This window comes from Felis catus, chromosome B1 (assembly GCF_018350175.1).
Source record: "Felis catus isolate Fca126 chromosome B1, F.catus_Fca126_mat1.0, whole genome shotgun sequence".
NCBI classification, from domain to species: Eukaryota; Metazoa; Chordata; class Mammalia; order Carnivora; family Felidae; genus Felis; species Felis catus.
Genome location: NC_058371.1, coordinates 83,285,500 through 83,307,633, shown reverse-complemented (window position 1 = coordinate 83,307,633; position 22,134 = coordinate 83,285,500). Strand labels below are relative to the sequence as shown.

Genomic DNA, 22,134 nt, shown 5'->3' with positions numbered 1-22,134 from the left:
TGTATGTACATTACATTCCCAAAATTTCTTTGTCTTCTAACTGGAAGTTTGTACTTTTTGATCAGTTTCACCCATTTTCCCTATCCTTTCCCTTGCCTTTGACAGCTACCAATCTGTTCTCTATTTCTGAGTATTGTGGGGGTTTTAGACTTTAAAAAAACGCATACAAGTTAAATCATATAGTATTTGTCTTTGTCTACTTGACATTCCACTTAGTATAATGTATTCCTCCCTTTAATTCTGTCAGTTTTTGCTAATGTCAGTGGGTGTGTAAATGTTTATAATAGTTATATCTTCTTGCTGTACTGAACCTTTTATAATATGTAATCTCCTTTTTTGTCTCTTGTAAGCTTTTTTTGTTTAATGTCTATTCTGTCTGATATTAGTATAAACTAGTTCTGCTCTCTTTTGGTTACTATTTTCATGGAGTGGAGTATACTTTTCAATTCCTTCACTTTTAATCTATTTGTGTCTCTGAATCTAAAGTGAGTCTTTCGTAGACAGCATATAGTTGAATCATGTGTTTTTATCCATTCTGTCAATCTCCATTTTCTGGTTATCATTTACATATAAAATAATTACAAGTAAGGAAGGACTTCTGTCATTTTTCCCAGTTTTATTAAGATATAATTAACATTTAACATTGTGTAAGTTTAAGGTATACAATGTGATGGCCTGATACATCTATATATTGTGAAATATATAATACAATAAGATTAGTCAACACATCCTTCACCTCACATAATTAACATTTTGTTGTTGTTGTTATGGTGGCAACATTAAAGCCCTACTCTTTTTATTTTTATCTTCATAATATAATGTTTCTTTTTAATTTTTATTAAATTCCATTTAGTTAACATACAGTGTAATATTAGTTTCAGGTGTAGAATTTAGCGATTCATCACTTACATACAACACTCAGTGCTGATCACAATAAGTGCCCTCTTTAATAATCACCATCTATTTAACCCAAACCTCGGCCCACCTCCCCTCCAGTATCCCTCAGTTTTTTCTCTACAGTTAAGTCTTTTTCCTGGTTTGCCTCTTTTTTCCCCCACTGTGTTCATCTGTTTTGTTTCTTAAATTCCACATATGAGTGAAATCATATGGTATTTGTCTTTCTCTGACTGACTTACTTCTCTTAGCATAATACTCTCTAGCTCCATCCACATCATTGCCAAAGGCAAGATTTCATTCTTCTTTATGGTTGGGCAATATTCCATTGTATATATAAACCACATCTTCTTTATCCATTCATCAGTCAGTGGACACTTAGGCTCTTTCCATAATTTGGTTATTGTTGATAGTGTTGCTATAAACATCAAGGTAAAAGTTCTACTCTCATAGCAATTTCCTAGTATAAAATACACTATTGTTAACTATAGTCACCATGCTATACCTTAGATCTCTAGAAATTATCTTCTAACTGAAAGTTTGTACCATGTGACCAACATCTCTCTATTTCTGTCCCCCTCAGCCCCCAGCAAACATGATTCTACTCTTTGTTTCTGTGAGTTTGATGTTTTTAGATTCTACATGTGAGTGAGATCATAAAGTACTTGTCTTTGTCTGCTTTATTTCACTTAGCAAAATGCCCTCAAGATCCATCCCTATTGTTACAAGTGGCAGGATTTCCCTCCTTTTTATGGATTATTGTATTTCCATTCCATATATATACAGTTGATGCTTGAACAACACGAGTTTAAACTGCATGAGTCCACATATATGTGGATTTCTTTCAATAAGTATGTTGAAAAATTTTTTGGAGATTTGTGACAACTTGAAAAAAATCCATAAATGGGTAACCTAGATATACTGAAAAATTTTAATTAGGTATTATTGTAAGAATACAGTACATACAACATACAAAATATGTGTCAATCAACTGTATGTTAGACTTCCAGTCAACAGTAGGCTATTAGTAGTTACCTTTGGGTGGGGAGTCAAAAGTTACACATGGATTTTCAACTGCATGGGGAAGGGGAAGGTTAGCAACCCTAATCTCCATGTTGTTCAAAGGTCAGTTGTATACCTCATTTTCTTTATCCATTCATCCTAATACATCATTTGACCAAGATGAACTCTTAGGTTGTTCCCCTGTCCTGGCTATTGTGAATAATGCTACAGTGAACAGGCAAATGCAGCTATCTCTTTGAGATAATGATTTCATTTCTTTTGGATATACACCTGTAAGTGGGATTGTTGGATCATATGGTAGTTGTATACTTAATTTGTTGAGGAACCTCCATACTTTTTGCATACTGGCAGTAACAATTTACATTCCCACAAACAGAGCACCGTTTCCTTTTCTCCACATCCTTGCCAGCATCTGTTACCCTTTGTGTTTTTGAGACTAGTCATCCTAACAGATGTGAGGTGATATCTCACTGTGCTTTTGATTTGCATTTCCCTGTTGATCATGATGTTGAGCACCTTTCTTGTTCTTGTTGGCCATTGGTATGTCTTCTTTGGAAAAATGTCTATTAAAGTCCTCTACCTAATTTTAATTGGATTTTTTGTTTTCTTCTATTGAGTTGTATGAGTTCCTTATATATTTTAGATATTAATCCCTTATCAGATATATAGTTTGCAAATATTCTCTCCTATTCCATAGGTTGTCTTTTTATTTGGTTGATTGTTTCTTTTATTGTGCTGAAGCTTTTCAGTTTGATGTGGTCTCACTTGTTGTTTTTGCTTTATTGCTTGTGTTTTTAGTATCATATCCAAAAAAATATCATTGCCTAGACCAATGCCAACAGGCTCTTTCTCTATGTTTTCTTCCAGGAGTTTTACAATTTCTGGTCTTACATTGAATCCCTTAATCCATTTTGAGTTCATTTTTGTGAGTGGTGTTAAGACAGTGAAAAATACTCACTTTTGCATGTGAATATCCAATTTTCCCAGCATCGTTTATTGAAAAAAATTATCCTTTCCTTATTGATCCTCTTGACAAAGATAAGTTGATCATATATGCATGGGTTTATTTCTGGGCTCTCAAATCTGTTCCATTTGATCTATGTGTCTGTTTTATGCCAGTACCATACTGCTTTTATGATTAGCTTTTTTTTTAATGTTGTGGTTTGTTTTGTTTTGTTTTGTTTGTTTGAGAGAGACAGACAGACAGACAGACAGACAGCACAAGGGGAGGTGAGGGGCAGAGGCAGTGAGAGAGAGAAAGAGAGAGAGAATCCCCAGCAGGCTCCACACTCAGCACAGAGCCCAATACAGGGCTCATTCCCACAACCCTGGGATCATGACCTCAGCTGATATCAAGAGTCAGATGTTCAACTGACTGAGCCACCCAGGCTCCCCATTTATTATTATCTTTGTAACATAATTTGAAATCAAGAAGTGTAATGTCTCCAGCTTTCTCAACACTGCTTTGGAATTTGGGGGTCTTTTGTGATTTCTATCAAGTTCTAGGATAGTTATTTCTATTTCTATAGAAAATGTCATTGGAATTTGAGTAGAGATTGCATTGAATCTATAGATGCTCTTGAGTATGGACATTTTAATAATATTAACTATTCTGATCCATGAACACAAGCTTTCTTTCCATTTATCTGTGTCTTCTTCAATTTCTTCCATCAACACTATAGTTTTTAGTGTTCAAATATTTTACTTTCTTGATTAAATTTATTCCTAAGTATTTTATTGTTTTTGATGCTATTGTAAATGGGGTTGTTTTATTTCTTTTCCAGATAGTTTATAGTTAGTGTATGAAAATGCAACTAATTTTTGTATGTTGATTTTGTATCTTGAAATTTTACTGAATTTGTTTATTAGTTCTAACAGTGTTTTGTCACCAGCAAACAGAGGCAGTTTTATTTCTTTCTTTCCAATTTGGATGCCTTTTATTTCTGTTTCTTGCCTAATTGCTCTGGCTCAGACTTCCAGTACTATGTTGAATAGGAATAGGAATAGTGTGCACTCTTGTCTTGTTCCTAATCTTAGAGAGAAAGATTTGAATACATTGAGAATTATGTTAGGTGTGTGCTGGTTATATGCAGCCTATGCTATGTTCTAGCATGTTACTTCTATACTTAATTTGTTGAGAGTTTTTTATCATTAAAGGATGTTGAATATTGTCAAATGCTCTTTCTACATCTGTTAAGACATATTATTTTTGTCTCTTTCATGCTATTAATGTGCTATATCACATTTATTAATCTGTGTATGTTGTGCCACTTGCATCCCAGAAATAAAGTCCACTTGATCGTGGTGTATGATCCATTTAATGCATGGTTGAATTCAATTTGGTAGAATTTTTTTTTTTTTTTTTTTAGAATTTTTGCATCTATATTCATCAGGGATACTGGCCGGTAGTTATCTTTTCTTGAAGTATCAGGGTAATACTGGTCTCATAAAATGAGTTTGAGAGTGTTCCCTCCTCTTCAATTTCTTGGAAGAATTTGAGAAGTACAGGCATTAATTCTTTAAATGTTTGATAAAATTCACCCATGAAGACATCTGGTCCTGGACTTTTCTTTGTTGGGAGGTTTTTGATTACTTATTCAATCTCCTTACTTGTTATTGATCTGTTCAATTTTTTTTCTTCATGATCCAGACTTGTTAGGTTGTACTTCTGTCATTTTGCTGTTTTCTGTATACCTTATAGCTTTTTTTATCCCTTATTCCTGCATCACTACTCTCTTCTTTTGTATTTAATTTTTTGTAGTGATGTGTTTAAATTCCTTTCTCATTTCCTTTTGTGTATATTCTGTAGCTATTTTCTTTGTGATTACCATAGGAATTACATTTAATATCCTAAAATTATAGTATTCTAATTTTAATTTATGCCAACCTAACTTTAATAACGTACAAAATTCTGTTTGTCTAAAGTTCATGCTCATTAATTTGTTATTGCCACAGAATTATATTCATACATCATGTGCCCCCAAAATAAATTAATAATTCTTTTAAATGCATTAGTCTCTGAAATTATGTAAAAAAATGTTATAATAATACTGGTTTTTAGCATAATTAGGCTTTTAATAATTAGTTTCTTAAATCATGTAGAAAACAAAAAGTTACAAACTATTATAATAATCTTAGTTATTATAATTGCCCATGTATTCACCCTTATTGAGATCATTATTTCTTCATATAGCTTCAAGTTACTATCTAGAATCCTTTCATTTCACCCTGCAGAACTCCCTTAAGCATTTCTTGCAGGGCAGGTCTACTGGTAATTAACTCCCTTGCTTTTGTTTATCTGGGAATGTCTTAATTAATTCTTCTCTCTTGAAAGGCAGTTTTACCAGATATGGATTCTTGGATGACAGTTTTTCTTTTTTTCTTCTGGCATTTGGAATATATCAGCCCACTGTCTTCTAGTCTCCAAAGTTTCTGATTAGAAATAATCTTAGTTTTTGAATCCCTTGTCTATGACAAATTGTTTCTTTCATGCTACTTTCAAGATTCTTTCACTGTCTTTGGAAATTATGATGACAAATTGTCTGAGTGAGGGTTTCTTGGAGTTCATTTTGGAGTTCACTGAGTTTCTTGGTCGTTGTATCCATTTTTTTCATCAAATTTGAGAAGTTTTCAGCCATTATTTCTTCAAATATTCTCTCAGGTGTAATTGCCACAGTGCACATGTTGATCCAGTTGATCATGTCCCATTAAGTCCCTTAGGCTCTGCTCACTTTTCTTCCATCTTTTTTCTTTCTGTCTCTCAGTCTTGATAATTTCCATTATCCTATCTTCAAGTTCGCTGATTCTTTTTTCTGCCTGTTCAAATCTGCCGTTGAATCCCTCTAGGGAATTTTTCACATCAGTTATTTACTTTTCACCTCCGTAATTTTATTTTGTCTTTACAGACATTTTCCTTTCATTCACACATCATTTTCTTGACTTTCTCCACATCTTCCTTTAGTTCTTTTAACATCTTTAAGACATTTTTAAAAAACTGTTGTGTAGTACACCTGCCATTAGGTGTTTTCTCTTTTTCTTCTTCTTAGTTTTTTTAATGTTTATTTTTATTTATGTTTGATAGAAAGAGCACGAGCAGGGCAAGAAACAGAGAGAGAGACACAGAATCTGAAGCAGGCTCCAGACTCTGAGCCGTCCCCACAAAGCCCAATGCAGGGTCAAACCCACAAACCATGAGATCATGACCTGAGCCAAAGTCAGACACTTAACTGACCCTCTGCCATTAGGTGTTTCTACAGACAGTTTCTGTTGATGTATTTTTTTTCCTTTTAATGAGTCAAACTTTCCTGTTTCTTCGTATACCTTGTGATTTTTTGTTGTTGAAAAGTAGATATCTGAGGGGCACCTAGGTGGCTCTGTCAGTTAAGCCTCTGACTTTGGCTCAGGACATGATCTGATAGTTCGTGAGTTTGAGCCCCACATCAGGCTCTGTGCTGATGGCTCAGAGCCTCGAACCTGCTTCGGACACTGTGTCTCCCTCTCTTTCTGCCCCTCCCCCATTCACACTCTGTCTCTGCTCTCTCAAAACCAAATAAACATTAAAAGAAAATTTTAAAGTAGATATTTGAATGTAATAATGTGATAACTCTGGAAATCAGATTCTCTTCTTTCTCAAGGGTTTACTATTTTTTGTTATTGTTTTTATTGTCTTTGGTGGTTGTAGTGGTTGTTGTTGCTGTTGTAGGCTATCTCTGTGCCAAGAATCAGCTGCAAATGTAAAATTAAGATCTTCCAGGTCTTGGGGCACCTGGGTGGCTCAGTACATTAAGTGTCCAGCTCGGCTCAGGTCATGATTTCACAGTTTGTGAGTTTGAGCTCTTCATCAGGCTCTGTCCTGAAAGCTTAGAGCCTGGAGCCTGCTTCAGATTCTGTGTCTCCCTCTCTCTCTGCCCCTCCCCGCTCATACTCTGTCTCCTTCTGTCTCGCAAAAATGAATAAAAATGTAAAAAAAAAAAAAATTAAGGTCTTCCAGGTCTTTTCTGAGCCTTTCTCTTAGTATGCATAGTCACATTCTAATTTTCCCCATATGTGAAGTTGTTTTTTAATGTCCTAATCTTTAATGTCTTGCTCTCAAAAGGGCAGAAAGAAAAAAATGACTGGGAGAGGAAAAAGTTGTTGGCCCTTTAAATCCTCTAAAAGTCACTCCATCTGGGGGGATGGGGTCATACAACAATGGGAGGAGGTACAACAATGGACACCTGGATCTCTGTGATCAGACCTTGAGATGTGGAGGACAGGGTCTATTTTGCCCAGTTTGGTTCCTGCAAGCTATGTACAGACTGGTCCAGTAACATGTGCACAGCTGCCTGCCATAGTGGCTAGGAGTAGGGAATTGGTAGCTACTACTGTGCTAAGACCTGAAATTGACCAAAATAACTGCAATTTGCCATCCAAGATATCCTCTGGAATTTGCAAATCTTCAATAGATTCCAGAGTTCTGAAACAGTTGCAGCAGACAAATTCTGCCAGTGTATTGTTGTCTCAATGGGGAGACAGATTCTTGGTGCTTCTTACTCTGCCATCTTCCAAGAATCCTCCAGAATGTGTTTTTAACATTCAATAATTGTATAGGTTTTACCTGCAAAAAAGCGCCTCCAAATTACATTAAAAACCTAACATTTGTATATTTCATTTGAACTTTATTACTATGTATCTTCTGTGTATTTATTTCTCTAATTCTTGGAATTACATATTTAGGTATGAATGTAAATCTGTTCTCTGGTTCTTTTTTTTCTTAATGTTTATTTATTTATTTTTTGAGAGACAGAGACAGAGCACAAGGGGGGAAGGGCAGAGAGAGAGAGAGGAAGACACAGAATCCAAAGCAGGCTCCAGGCTCTGAGCTTTCAGCACAGAGCCTGATGCAGGGCTCAAACCTAAAAACCATGAGATTATGACCTAAGCTGAAGTCGGATGCTCAAGCAACTAAGCCACCCAGGCAACCCTGTTCTCTTGTTCTATAGAAGATGCTATTCCCATATGCCAACAGATTGTCATAGGTAATAATGCTTTGATTGTGTTAGTGATGTGTTTTAATCACAACAGTTCTCATAATCTCATGAGACATATATTTTTGCCATGCGATGAAAACATAGTTGTTTGGCTATTTCATTATGGCATAGTGGTATTTAAGTGATATAAAGCAGCATGAGGGTTTTTTTAACTGGTTTTCAAAAGGTTATATTGCTGTTATTTCTAGGTTTGGTAGGATAGGGTTGGCCTTGATTAATTTCTGAGACAGCAAAGTATCTCAGTAGTGTATTTTGTAGTATAACTACAAAAAAGTCACTGAAATAATGAGTCTGATTTTCAGGGTAGAAAATCATAAGCCCAGAGAGATACAAAAGTACCCAAGAGGGGGTTCTTCCTGCAAGAATAATGACACCCATTTTTTCTGGTAAATTATATCAATTTTTGTCTAATAGATCACTCTTGGGTAAATATGAATAGAGGAAAATAATTTGTTGTTAAATTAGTAAAATTAGAATATGCATCTAATCACATAAATAATTAACATAAACCTATTTTCAATCATTTAAAAGTACATATGCCAAAATGAATCGCACGGTTAAGGTTAGTTTTACTACTAATTCTCAGTAAGGCTCCTAAGCTACAAGAGTCAAGTGTACAATCTTTTTCATATAGTTTAGACAATGTAAGGCATATATTACTTTATAAAGTGCTATTTAAATACCGTGAGCTATTGAAGGGCAAATAAATAAGATAACAAGATTAACGAAAGAAACATGTCTGTTGAGGGAAAGTGAGGAGAATGGAAAGAGACTGATGATACAAGGATATAATTGATGAAGCAAAATATCACCAAAAGGTGAGAAGAGATGGAAGGCACAAGCATTAGAATTAACAAAACGAGGAAATTTTCTTTTCTGAGATTAGAAGGAAAATGGAAAGTATGTAAAAATTCAAAAACATTTTTCCAATGAAGAGGAAAATTAATAGAATTGATGTGATAGTCCTCAATCTTTCCAATGAAGAAAGAAGGATATTATCAAAGAAAATCATGGGTGGGGTGATTGAGTGCTGGAGAAACACAAAATATTTAGAGTAAAACATAAAACTTGTTTAACAGCAATGAACACACCTATTTCATGGGTGGATAACATGAACTAGAAATGTAATCAATTAGTTCAGTTTCTTGACTTAATATTTCAGCAGTCAGGGAGTAAGAGAATTGAATTATAGAGTTGACCCAGCATTTGAATCAAATTAATAAAAATTTAACTGAATTATGCAATACCTGGGGCCTGTGACTGCTGATTAGTTGAAATTGTTCCCTTTCTTAAGGAAGATCTTTTATTAACTGTATAATAACCTACAGGGAGTTAAAGTTACTGTGGTACATATCACTGGTAAGAATCAAAAAACTCTGGAGTAGAACAAATGAAAAATATGAATAACTGGAATTTGCATCTACTGTAAGCTAAATTGAGTAGAGTGGTTAATATATCCTTGTGATCCATCACCTCCAGATGATTTGACCAGAACCAAAATATGGAATTATGAGATAACATTAGATAGAAAATTTTTTTGTTAGATAAATACAGTCACACTGACTTTACCTTACAAATGACATTAAAAGGGGACAGGCTTTCGCTTTGGAAGAACATACTTATAGATTACATTCAAAGTTCTGATTACAAGCTTAGAAACAAAGTGCATCACTATCCTTTTTATCTCAAACAAACCAATGAACAACCAAAACAAACAAACAAAAAATGATTTCTAGTCTGCCTACCAATCCTACCCGTCTCTTTTCATGGGTCCCTTTGTAATATAGAAACTCTGTAATAAGCTCTTGCACCTATAGTACAGTCATGAATAATAAATATATTTAATAATCTATTAACTGTTTTCCTCAATGCTTTTATTAAACATTTTCTTCCCAGTAAACTTACTACAATCCCTCAGTTTTCTGAGCTTTCTAAACCAATCCAAGATCCAGATGTGGATAGTTGAGAATGTATCCCTCATTATTCTCATCCCCTAGTGACCTTCCTCATAAAAACAAATTACAACTCAAAGCACAACCTTTACTTTTCTGATAGAATGGGGAAAAAAGGAGGAAAGAAAGGGAGGGCGAGGAGGGGAATGGAGATGAGGGGAGGGATGGAGAAGACCTGGTCTAAGTGTCAAAGAATATTGCTCAGTAAAATCCTACATCTGTTTTTTCTCAGCCAAACTACCAACTAATAAAAGACAGGAAAGAAATATTTGTTGTGTGTTATTATGTGTCAAACACTTTATGAACACTGGATTATTTAATCCATAGAACATTCCTAGGAATAAGGTGGTACTATCCTCATTTTGCAGATGAGGAAGCTGAGGTAAAATTATGTAACTTACCCAAGGCCCACCATAAAAGAGAGGATAGAGTGAATCCACTTTGGTCTGTTTTGAAAAACAGTAATAGTTTTTCTTCACTAATCTGCAACTGAAAGTGAAAAAATATACGACATATTAAAAAACAGAAAGACAATGTGCTCTGCTTTGTTCCTAATTCCCTGGTGCTTTGTTTGCCACCACTTAGAGCTTGAAGGGATACTTCAAATAAATACTCTGGATTGCTCTTCACATGAATGTGCTTTATAGCTAAACTTGACTTAAGTACCATTTTCCTAAAATACAAATATTTTTTTTTCTACATTGGAGCCTGTAACGGAATATCACATATTGTTTTAGCTAAGAAATAAAACTAGCTGGTGATATATCTTTCAGAAACAGTATGTACAAAGCCTCAGAAATAAGACAATGAAACATTATTTTAAATATTTAATAACCTACAGACTATGTCCACATTATCTTAAGAAAACTCATAGATACATATATGTACCTATGTATACATATATAGCTATATATACATATATACAATTGTGTACGTATACATGTGTATGTATGTGTGTGCATATACATATATATATATATATATATGTATATGCACACACATATATTCCAGTTACAGCAAAGGAAGTTAAGATGCATAATTCCTAAAGATTCATAATACCACTGAAGAACTTATTTCTTGTCAAATCTCTCTTTAAAAATATTTATTTTTGTCAAATGAGCATATCCCCAAATGGATCTTGACTAAAACCAAGATTAATTATTTAATAATTGAGTGCTGAGTCCTGGGAGATACTGTGTCACGTGCTGGGTAAGGAGCAGGAACCAAGATAAATATGACCCCTGTCCTCATGGGACTTACTCCTAGTGTTGAAGAAAGATATTCAAGAATTACAGAAAAAAATAATTATAATTGTGTTGAGTGCTAGACAGAGATACAGCATGCTCTGAGAATATTTTATAGTACAACATTAAAGATCTTATCTAAATAATAGAGAAGTTTGTTGCAACCAGAAGTCATTATTTTATTTCTATAATACATTCAAAAATGAATAGGAAATTTCTCGGGAAATTTTTAAGAAAGAAAGTTCGACCTAAACCAAGCACCGGGCTATGTACTTTGCACATTTTATTTAATTTACTTTTATAAAACTATGAGGTACCTATTGACAGACCCTAGTTTTATTCTTTCTAAAATGTGCCATGCCAAAGTGTGTCTTGCACATGAATTGTTAGGGCAGAAACTTAAAAAAAAACCTAAACAGTAAGTGAAAAAATTCTCAGTCCTGCTGTTCATCTAAATCTTCAAAACCTATACACAAACACTGCACAATTATCTATTCCAGCCCTCTCCCTGTTTAAACAAACACAAATTTTCAGACCATGCAAAGACCCCAATCACAAAATAAAACTACAACCATGCCACAGCTCCCTACTTTCTCACTCTCTGCTTCGCTCCTACTGTACTGTACACTTCACTTGTACTGTCCTGTGGTTACATACCTCTCTCCAAGCAAGGCAATACCTTGGTTGTCTCCAACCAGAATATTGCTTCCCTTTCAACATTTAACAGTAGCAATGGTTATTTCTGAGTTCCTGTTATAAATAAGTGAGGAAGAGGAGACACACAGGTCTAGTCTTAGGGAAGATAAGTGGGTTGACGAAAACAAGACATACACAAAACTTAACACTCCCTCCCCCCACTGTTTTTTCTTGTATTATTTGTAGATGATTCTAGGAAACATAGGGGAATGTTACAGTTTTTTTATGTACCTATAAACATTTCTGTCCAATTTATAGGGCCATTTTTGGAGTCCCCCTATCATTTCTTTATTTTGAATTTATGTTCATCCAGTTATAATTGCTTTAATCTTCTGGGATTTATTTTAATCAAATTTTAAGTTGAAAATTTTGTTTGAGGGGTGACTAGGTGGCATCCAACTTTGGCTCAGATCATAATGTGGGTTACAGCCCTGCATCGGGCTTTGTGCTGACAGTTCAGAGCCTGGAGCCTGCTTTGGATTCTCTCTCTCTCTCTCTCTCTCTCTCTCTCTCTCTCTCTCTCTCTCAAAAACAAATAAACATTTTAAAAATTTTTAAATTTTGTTTGAACGTAACAATAGGTAAAATGTCTATAAATCAAAAAGATGCTACTGTTATACATATTCTTCTCAGGTAAAAGGGAAAAAATTATTGCTTAGCTTTTGAGAAAAATCTCCTTATGATAATGAAAATCTTTGAGATAGCAGCAATAATTGCCATACGATGTAAACTAAAGGCAATGAATAATATGCCTTGATTACCTTCAAGGTCTTCAGATTCCTTCATAACCTCATATACTACCCTATTCCCTTTAGAGGCAGACATTTTGCCAACAGGTATTTCACTCATGAGTAAACTAAGCCCAAATTTGTCCTTGAATAGGCACCAAGGGTGCACATTTGTTTCATTATAGTTTCAATTCTGAACTTAAGGCTTCTATCAAAGACTTTCATCAAGATTAATCTCAGAATGCCCTTTATGCCTATTGATTTTAGTTTTCACAAAAAGCCAAAGTAAACTCTCATCTTCAGGACTCTAATTCCTGTAAGGCTCTGAATATCCACTTTTTTTACCCCCATTTCTTATCCTTATCCAACACCTTAAATCTTTCAACTGTGCCTTTTGAGACTCAGTCATCAGCAAAATGGCCTTCTTTGAACATTTTCTTCACTTCTTGCTTTAAAGCTTGATCAAGCCTGTAGCCCTCTCCTCTGCAGCTCAAAGTCCTAATCCACCATTAGGAGGCCTAGAGGTAAGAGAAGAAAACATTCTTGTTTCCTGTTGCTCCATACCATTCTTCTTCCCTCTTCCATAAACACATTCCATTTAAATTTCATGACCTTAAACTACAGCATTAATTCCCTTTTCCTTGCAGCAGTGCTCAATCTTCTCCTCCTCCATCCTACTCCTTCAAGATTTTAGTTCTTAACTCTCCAACACCATCTCACACCCTATTCATGTCATAATTTTCAGTTGACTTCAGTGTCCACATAGATGATCCACCTAGTACCTTGTCATTCAGTCCTTGACCTCCTCTCCTCTGATGATTTTATCCTCCACCTTACTTCAGCTATTTACTTACATGACCATACCTCCATCTTTGTCATCCCGAATAACTAGTTTCTCAACCATCTAAATTTGAGGCATCCCACTTTCTGGCCACCATCTCCTATATTTCTAGTTAACTACCTCTTGCTGGAATCTGAAGAATTCCCACAAGTCTCTGACCCCACCAAAATCTATAATTCATTGGTTCTAACATCTTTTCTACAATTCATTGTCTCTCACCCTCTCATATCTTAACTTCTATCCTTATTCACCTTGCATTGCATGGTCAATCATAATCACTTCCTTGCACACACCCTGAACTCCCCTGCCCTTCTCTTATTTCCTTGTATTTGGATAGACCACAACCCTGTTTTTGTCCTTTTCTCTGCCTATTCCATACTTCCACCTGTGCATGTAAACATAGCTGGAGGAAACAAATAAATAAATATACCGGTCTTTTTTTTTTACATTCATGATCTCCAATTTCAAATGGGCCCTTAATGCTGCCTAGGAGTCATACTGTGTTTCCTACATAGCTTCACCGATGTCTCTCCTAAAATTTCCAACTCTTCTTTTACTCTTACTTTCAACTGATGACCTTGCTTTCTATTTTACTGATAAAACAGAAGCATTCAGACGAGAATTTCTGCAAACTCCCACAACCACATTCACCCACCTACCTGCAACTACCGTTTCTCTTACTACTGAGTGAACTCGTTCATGCTCCTAGCAAAGAGAAACCCCTCAACTTGTATACTAGGTCTTTTCCCATCTAGTCCAGAGCATGATCTCAGCAATTCTTCCTTCTCTCCTCAATATCAATAATTTTCCCTCCTTCCTAGATTTTTTTTCCATTTGCTAACAAGCATGCTTTTTCTATTTTCTTAAAATGAAACTTTTACTTGGTCCTGTTTCACTTTATAGCTACCACCCCATCCTTTCCCCTTCACTTTGGCAAATCTCCTTGAAAGAGTTTATTATACTTGAGGTCACCAATTTCTTTCCCATTTTCTCTTGAGTCTACTATCAAGCTTTAACACTTACCACTCCATCCAACCACTCATCCTAATGTTATTAAATCCAGTAGTCAGTTCTCAATCCTCATCATATCAGACCACTTAGTAATATGAGATGCAGCTAATTGTTTTCTTCATATGATTTCCAGGGTACTACTCTCTCTTGTTTTGTTTTGTTTTTTCCCATCACACTATACCTTCTTCATAGTCTCTTTTGTTGTTTCTTTCTAGTATTCTGAATACCTTAAGTAGGATTGTCCAGCTTAGAGGGATTACTCTTCTTCTAACTATACTAATTTATTTAGCAATCTCAGTCACCCCACAGTGAGCAAATTAGAAATACCAAACCTACCTTGCTTTAATGCAGAAAAGGGATTCAAAGGCTTAGGGAGATTGGAATGTTAAAGTGGACTTGTCATTTAATATATACTTACCCACACCAGGAGGGTCCATAAAACATATTTTTCACTACTACTGTAAAAAACAAATTTGACAGGAGAGCCTCAGCATCTTTGAAATGCTCAGTGATTGCTGATCTCTATAGGCCTGACCTTACAGTGTAGACCGCAGTCACCAAATTAGAAAATCTAAATGCAATGAGAGTAATTGGAGAAGTAGCAGTAGCAGCAGAAGTGAAGTGGCAGCCCTCAACTGACAGTCAAGATGTGGTTACCATAATGGACAGCACAGTCAAAGTAGCGATCTGAATAGCCTGATTTTCACAGATGTATGACATTGGCTACTGATCACGGTATTCCTGTAAGTGAAATAGAGAAAGATAGGAAGCCTACTAAATTCTTACTTGATGTGTATAAACAGGAAGGTTCTAGGTCAGGTAAACAAAAGTCCAACCTGAATCATAAAAATCATGACTCCTCAATTAGTTCTCAGACTGTGAGCTAGTTTACAGATCCAGATCCCTTTGAATGAAGGGAAGGCTGGATACCCTTGAGGAAGAACCCCAGTACATTGCCAAATATTTATATTGTTAATCTTTCTCTCAGCCTTCCTCTAAGTGACATATAGGCTTTTGCCAGGGTTAACTACATTGCAGGAAAAACATAATCAGAGTCTTCAGAGACTGCTAGACACTGACTCCGAACTGACACTAATTCTAGGAGATCCAAAACATCACTGTGATCTACCAATCAGAGTAGGAGCTTATGAAGGAATAGAATAACAGAATTTTAGTTCAGGTCTGTCTCACAGTAAGCCCAGTGAGTTCCCTAGCCCATTCTGTAGTTATTTCCCCAGGTTCAGAATTCACAGATGTACTCAACAACTAGCAGAATCCCCATGTTGGTTCCCTGACCTGAGTGAAGTGAGGGCTATTAAGGTGGAAAAGGCCAAGTAGAATCCATTAGAACCACCTCTACATAGGACAAGAGTAAACCAAAAGCAGTATCATACTCCTAGAAAGACTACAAAGATTAGTGCCACAACCAAGGACGTGAAAGTTACAAGAGTGTGATTCCCACCACATTCCCATTCAACTCATTTATTTAACCTGTACAGAAGACAGATGATCTTGGAGAATGACAATGGATTATCACAAGCTTAACCAGGTGCAGACTCCAATTGCTGTTGCTCTACGAGATGTGGTTCCATTGCCTGAGCAAATTAACACATCCCCTGGTATTTGTACGCAGCTTTTGATCTGGCAAATTCTTTCTCAACATCTATTAGTAAATACCACCAAAAGAAATCTGCTTCCAGCTAGCAAGCAAACAATACATCTTCACTATCCGATCTTAGGCTATTATCTCTCCAGCCCCAACATAGAGGTCATAAGGTAGTTCACACATATCTTGATCACCTTTTCCTTCCACAAGACATCACACTGGTCTACTACATTGATGACAAAATGCTGATTGGACCTGGTGAGCAACATGGACTTATTGGTAAGACATCTGTATGTCATAAAGTAAGAAATAAATATGCCAAATGTTCACTTCTACCTCAGTGAGTTCTAGGAATCCACTGGTATGGGGCATGTTTAGATATCCCTTCTAAGGTGAAGTAAGAGTTGTTGCATCTGCCCCCTTGTACAACCAAAAAAGAGGCAGAACCGCTGGTGGACCTCTTTGTATTTGGGAGAAAACATATTCTTCATTTGGGTTTTTTAATCCAATTTACTGAGTGACCTGAAAAGCTGCTAGTTTTGACTGGGGTCTAGAACAGAAGGCTCTGCCAAAGGTCCAGGTGGCTGTGCAGGCAGCTCTGCTATTTGTGCCATATGATCCGCCATATCCAATGACCTTGAAATGTCTGTAGCAGATAGAGATGGTATTTGGAGCTTTCAACAGATCTCTAGAGGTGAACCACAAAACAAGCCCCTAGGATTTTAGAGTACAATCCCGCCATCTTCTGCAGATATTGACTCTCCTTCTGAAAACCAACTCCTGGCCTACAACTGGGTCTTCGTAGAGACTGAATGTGTAACCATGGGTCACCAAGATAGCATGTGACCTGAGTGGCTCATCATGAACTGGGTGTTATCTGACCCACCAAGCCACAAATGTGGCATGCACCGTGGCACTCCATTATCAGGTGAAAATGGTATATATGTGATTAGACTTAAGCAGGCCCTGAAGGCACAAGTTACCTGTAAAGTGGCCCGAATGCCCATGGTCCTCACTCCTGTTGCACTGCCTTCTCTCTCCCAGTCTGCACCTATGGCCTCATGGGAAGCTCCCTACAATCAGCTGACAGGGGAAGATTCTGGCCTGGTTTACAGACGGTTTGGGGAAATATGCAGACACCACCCAAAAATGGACAGTTGTAGCACTACAGTTCCTCTTTCTGGGACATCCCTGAAGGACAACGGTGAAGGGAAACCTCCCCCGAGTGGGCAGAACTTTGAGCAGTGAACCTGGTTGTTCACTTTGCTTGGAAGGAGAAATGGCCAGATATATGATTACATATTGATTCATAGACTGTGGGCAATCACTTTTTCCCCAGCCACCCCTGGCATCATCCAATTGGCTCATGAACAAAGTGGTCATGGTGACAGGAATGGAGGTTATCATAGGCTTGGCAACATAGATTTCCACTTACCAAGACTGACCTGGCTATAGCCACTGCTGAGTGTCCAATATGGCAAGAGACAACATTAATTCCTGATACAGCACCATTCCCTGAGGTGCTAGCCAGCTACCAGGCAGCAGATTGATTACATTAGACTGCTTCCATCATGGAAGGAGCAGTGTTTTGTTCTTACTGGAATACACATTTTCTCTGGATATGGGTTTTCCTTCTCTGTATAAAATGCTTCTGCCCAAACAACAATCCGTGAATGCACAGAATACCTTACCTACCATCATGGTATTCTATATAGCATTACTTCTGATCAAGGAACTCATTTCACAGCAAACAAAATGTAGCAATGGACCCATACTTAAGGAATTATCTTACCTCCCCCCCCACCAGCCCCAATCCCCACATCCTGAAATAGCTGGCTTGACAGATCAGTGGAATAGCCTTTTAAAGACTACTACAGTGCCAATTAGGTGACAATAACTTGCAGGGCTGAAACAAAGTTCTCCAGAAGGCTATATAGTCTCTGATTCTGCATCTGATACATGGTGCTATTTCTCTCACAGCCAGGATTCACAGGTCCAGAAATCAAGGGATAGAGGTAGGAGTGGCACCACTCACTATTACCCTTGGTGACCTACTAGCAAAATTTGTTATACCTCTGTGGCCTTATGCTCTGCTGGCTCCTTCAAATGCTCCTTCAAATGGAGGAATGCTTCCATCAGGAAACACAATGATTCCACTAAACTAAGAATTAAGGATGCCACTAGGACACATTGGATTCCTCACACCTATGAATCAACAGGCAAAGAAGAGAGTTGCTGTGCTGGTTGTGGTGATTGATACTGACCATGAAAGGGAAATCAGACTGCTAGTCTATGGTAGAGATAAATAATATACGTCTGGAATACAAGAGATACCTTAAGATACCTTAAGGCATCTCTTAGTATATACCCTAAGTGATTAAAGTCAGTGGAAATCTATAATAGAATCCAAGCAGGACTACTAATGGCCCAGACTCCTCAGGAATAAAGGTTTGAGTCACTCTACCAGGCAAAGAGCCACAACCAGATGAAGTGCTTGCTGAAAGCAAAGAGAATAAAGACAGTGAGAAAAAGTTCTTATAAGTACCAGCTATGTCCGCATGACCAGTTACAGAATTGAGGACTGTAGTTATCATAAGTATTTTCCTGAATTTGTTAGCTTTGTGTGTGTACTATATTTGCATGGTATATATAACTAAAGTATTTGCTTAGTATATATATTAATATATGCAGCAGGAATTTTTTCTTTCCTCTTATTCCCTTATGTAACATAAGATGGAACATATGGTGTGTAAGTACTATTAATTTTACATCAATGGTTAAAGTTTCAGGATATTTGGTAAAATTATGATCTTGTTATTGTCTTTATTTGGAGATTAAATATGGTTTAAGGAGATGTTTGTGGGTGCCAAGTTGATAAAGGGTGGACTTGTGTAGTTTATTTTGTATTATTCTAACTGAGCCACAGAGTGCCCAGATATTTGGCTGTTATTCTCTAGTGTGCCTGCAAAGATATTTCTGAATGAGATTAACATTTGATTCACTAGACTGACTATATAAAGCAGATTGCTCTACCCAATGTGAGTGAGCCTCACCCAATCCAATAAAAGCCTGAAGAGAACAAAAAGGCAGAGTAAGAGAGAATTCATTCTCTCTACCTGCCTTCAGATTTAGACTAGAACTATAGCATTGACTCTCTTTGGACTCTAGCTTACCAACTTTAGATCCCAGTACTTCTCAGTGTCTGTAACTATGTGAGAGAACTCCTTGTAATAAATGTCATATTGTTCTGTTTCTACCCGTTCTGTTTCTGTAGAGACCCCACACTAATACACCACAAAACTGTTTCATCACCAAAAAAATCAACCTCGTCCTATCTCTTTATAGTCATACCCACCCTCCTCTTCCCCAACCCCACCATCCCTAAGCTCTGGCAACCACTAATCTGTCCCTTATGTCTAAAATTTTCTCACTTTGACAATGGTATATAAATGGAATCATACATTATATAATCTTTGAGATTGGCTTCTTTCACTTAACATAATGTCCTTGAGTTCCAACCAAGTTGTGTGTCTATCAAGTTTACTTTTTATTTCGAGTAATATTCCATGGTATGGACATACCACAGTTTATTTAGCCATTCACCTACTGACAAACATTTTGGTTGTTTCTAGTTATTGGCTATTACAAATAAAGCTGCTATGGACATCTGTGTATGTGTTTTGTATGAATAGTTCTCATTTCTCTGGAATAAAAACCCAGTTTGACTGCTTAGTCATAAGGTAGTTGCATATTTAATTGTTAAGAAACTGCCAAATAATTTTCCAGAGTAGCTGAATGATTTTGCATTCCTACCAGCATGTATGAGATCCAGCTTCTCTGCATCTTTGCCAGCATTGGTATTGTCACTATTTTTTATTTTACCTGTTCTAATAGATGTGTAAATGATATCTCGTGGTCTTAATTTATATTTCCCTACTAACTACTGATGTTTAACATCTTTTCTTGTGCTTATGTGCCATCTGTATATCCTCTTCAGTAAAATGTCTTCATGTCTTTTGCTCTTTAATTGGATTAATTTTTTTACTGCTCATTTTCTAAAACTTTTTACTGTGGTAAAATACACATAAAACATTTTAATCATTTTTAAGTGTATAGTTCAATGATATTAAGTACATTCACAATGTTGTGAATCATCACCACTATCAAATTCCAAACACTTTTATCCTCCCAAACAGAAATCCTGTACCCACTAAATATTAATTCCCAAGCTCCTCCTTCCCCTGATCTCTGGTAACCTCTACTCAACTGTCTCTGAATTGGACTTTTCCTCACATAAGTGGAATCCTATAATTTTTGTTCTTTGGTGTCTGGCTTATTTCACTTAGCATGTTTTCAAGGTTGATTGATATTGTAGTATTTAACTCCTTTTTAAGGTTGAATAATATTCTTGTGTATATATACCATATTTTGTGTATCCACTCATCTGTTAATGAATACTTGGATATTGTGAATAATGCTGCTATGAACACTGGCATTCAAGTATCTATTTGAATCCCTGCTTTCAATTCTTTTGGGAATTCCTAAAAGTGGAATTCCTCGATTGGATCACATGGTAATTCCATGTTTAACTTGAGCAAATCCTCAAATTGTTTCCCACAGCAGCTACATCATTTTACATTCTCAACAGCAATGCACAATTTCTGCACATCCTCACCAGCACTTGCTATCCGCTCCCCCCCCCACTTTTAAATAATAGCCATCCTAATAGGTATAAAATGGTATCTCATTGCATCTCCCTACTGACTAGTGATGTTAAGCATCTTCTCATGTGCTTATTGGTCATTTGTATATCTGTACATCTTCTTTACAAATGTATCTATTCACTTCCTTTGCCCATTTTTGAATTGGGTTGCTTTGTTGTTGAATTATAGTTTTTTATATATTCTGGATATTAATCCCTTATTAGATGTACACTTTGCAAATATTTTCTCCCATTGTTTAGTCTTTTCACTCTCTTGATACTGTCATTTGATACACAAAAGTCTTTCACTATTGAATTCTGAGAGGTCTTTATCCTAGATACAAGTCTTTTGTCAAATACCTGGTTTACAAATATTTTCTCCCACTCTATAGCTTATTTTCCCCCCATTCTTTTAACAGGGTCTTTCACTAATGAAAAGTTTTTAATTTTGATGAAGTCCAATTTATTGATTTGCTTTCAGTATCATGCCAAAATACTCTTACCAAGCCCTAGGTCCCAAATATTTTTTCCTATTTTCTTCTAAAAGTGTTATGATTTTATGTTTCACATTTAAATCTATGGTCCATTTTGAGTTAGTTTCTGTATAAAGTGTGAGGTTTAAGTCAAGTTTTTTTTTTCTTTGCCTATTGATACCCAATTGCTCCAGCACCATTTGTTGAAAAGGTTATCCTTTCTCCATTGAATGGCTATGCATCTTTGCCAAAACCCAGCTGAGCATATTTATGTGCATCTATTTCTGGATAGTCTAACCTGTTCCATTGATCTAGGTGTCTATCCCTCTGCTAGTACCACATTGTGTTGGTTACTGTAGTATATAATAAGTTTTCAATTTGGGTAGAGTGATTACTCCCACTTAGTTCTTCTTTTTCAAAATTGTTGTTACTATTCCAGTTTCTTTGCCTCTCGATATAAATTTTAGAATAGTTTTGTATCTACAAAAAAAAATTGCTGGGATTATAACAGGAATTATGTTAAACCTGTATATCAGTTTGGGGATAATTAACATATTTACCATAAGTTTTCCAATCCATGAACCCAATACGTACCTTCATATATTTCCTTTGATATCTTTCATCAGTGTTTTACTGATTTCAGTTTAATTCCCATGTTTTATAAGATTTATACCGGGGTGCCTGGGTGGCTCAGTCAGTTGAGTGTCTGACTTCAGCTCAGGTCATGATCTCGCAGTCCGTGAGTTCGAGCCCCATGTCGGGCTCTGTGCTGACAGCTGGGAGCCTGGAGCCTGCTTCAGATTCTGTGTTTCCCTCTCTCTCTGCCCCTCCCCTGCTCAAGCTCTGTCTCTCTCTTTCTCTCTGTCAAAAATAAATAAACATTAAAAAATTAAAAAAACAAAGATTTATACCTAAATTTTTTGTTTTGGGGTAAT

At 36.3% G+C, this 22,134-nt stretch overlaps 1 long non-coding RNA gene across 1 annotated transcript; it reads right to left on the bottom strand.

The window, feature by feature from the left end:
• Nucleotides 1-6,796: 6,796 nt before the first annotated feature.
• On the bottom strand, nt 6,797-21,995 carry LOC123384927. Its single transcript, XR_006596728.1, has 3 exons — nt 21,794-21,995; nt 10,300-10,387; nt 6,797-9,757 (listed from the first exon to the last, which is right to left on the bottom strand). It is a non-coding gene; the product is annotated as an uncharacterized LOC123384927 (long non-coding RNA).
• Between the last annotated feature and the right edge of the window lie 139 nt (nt 21,996-22,134).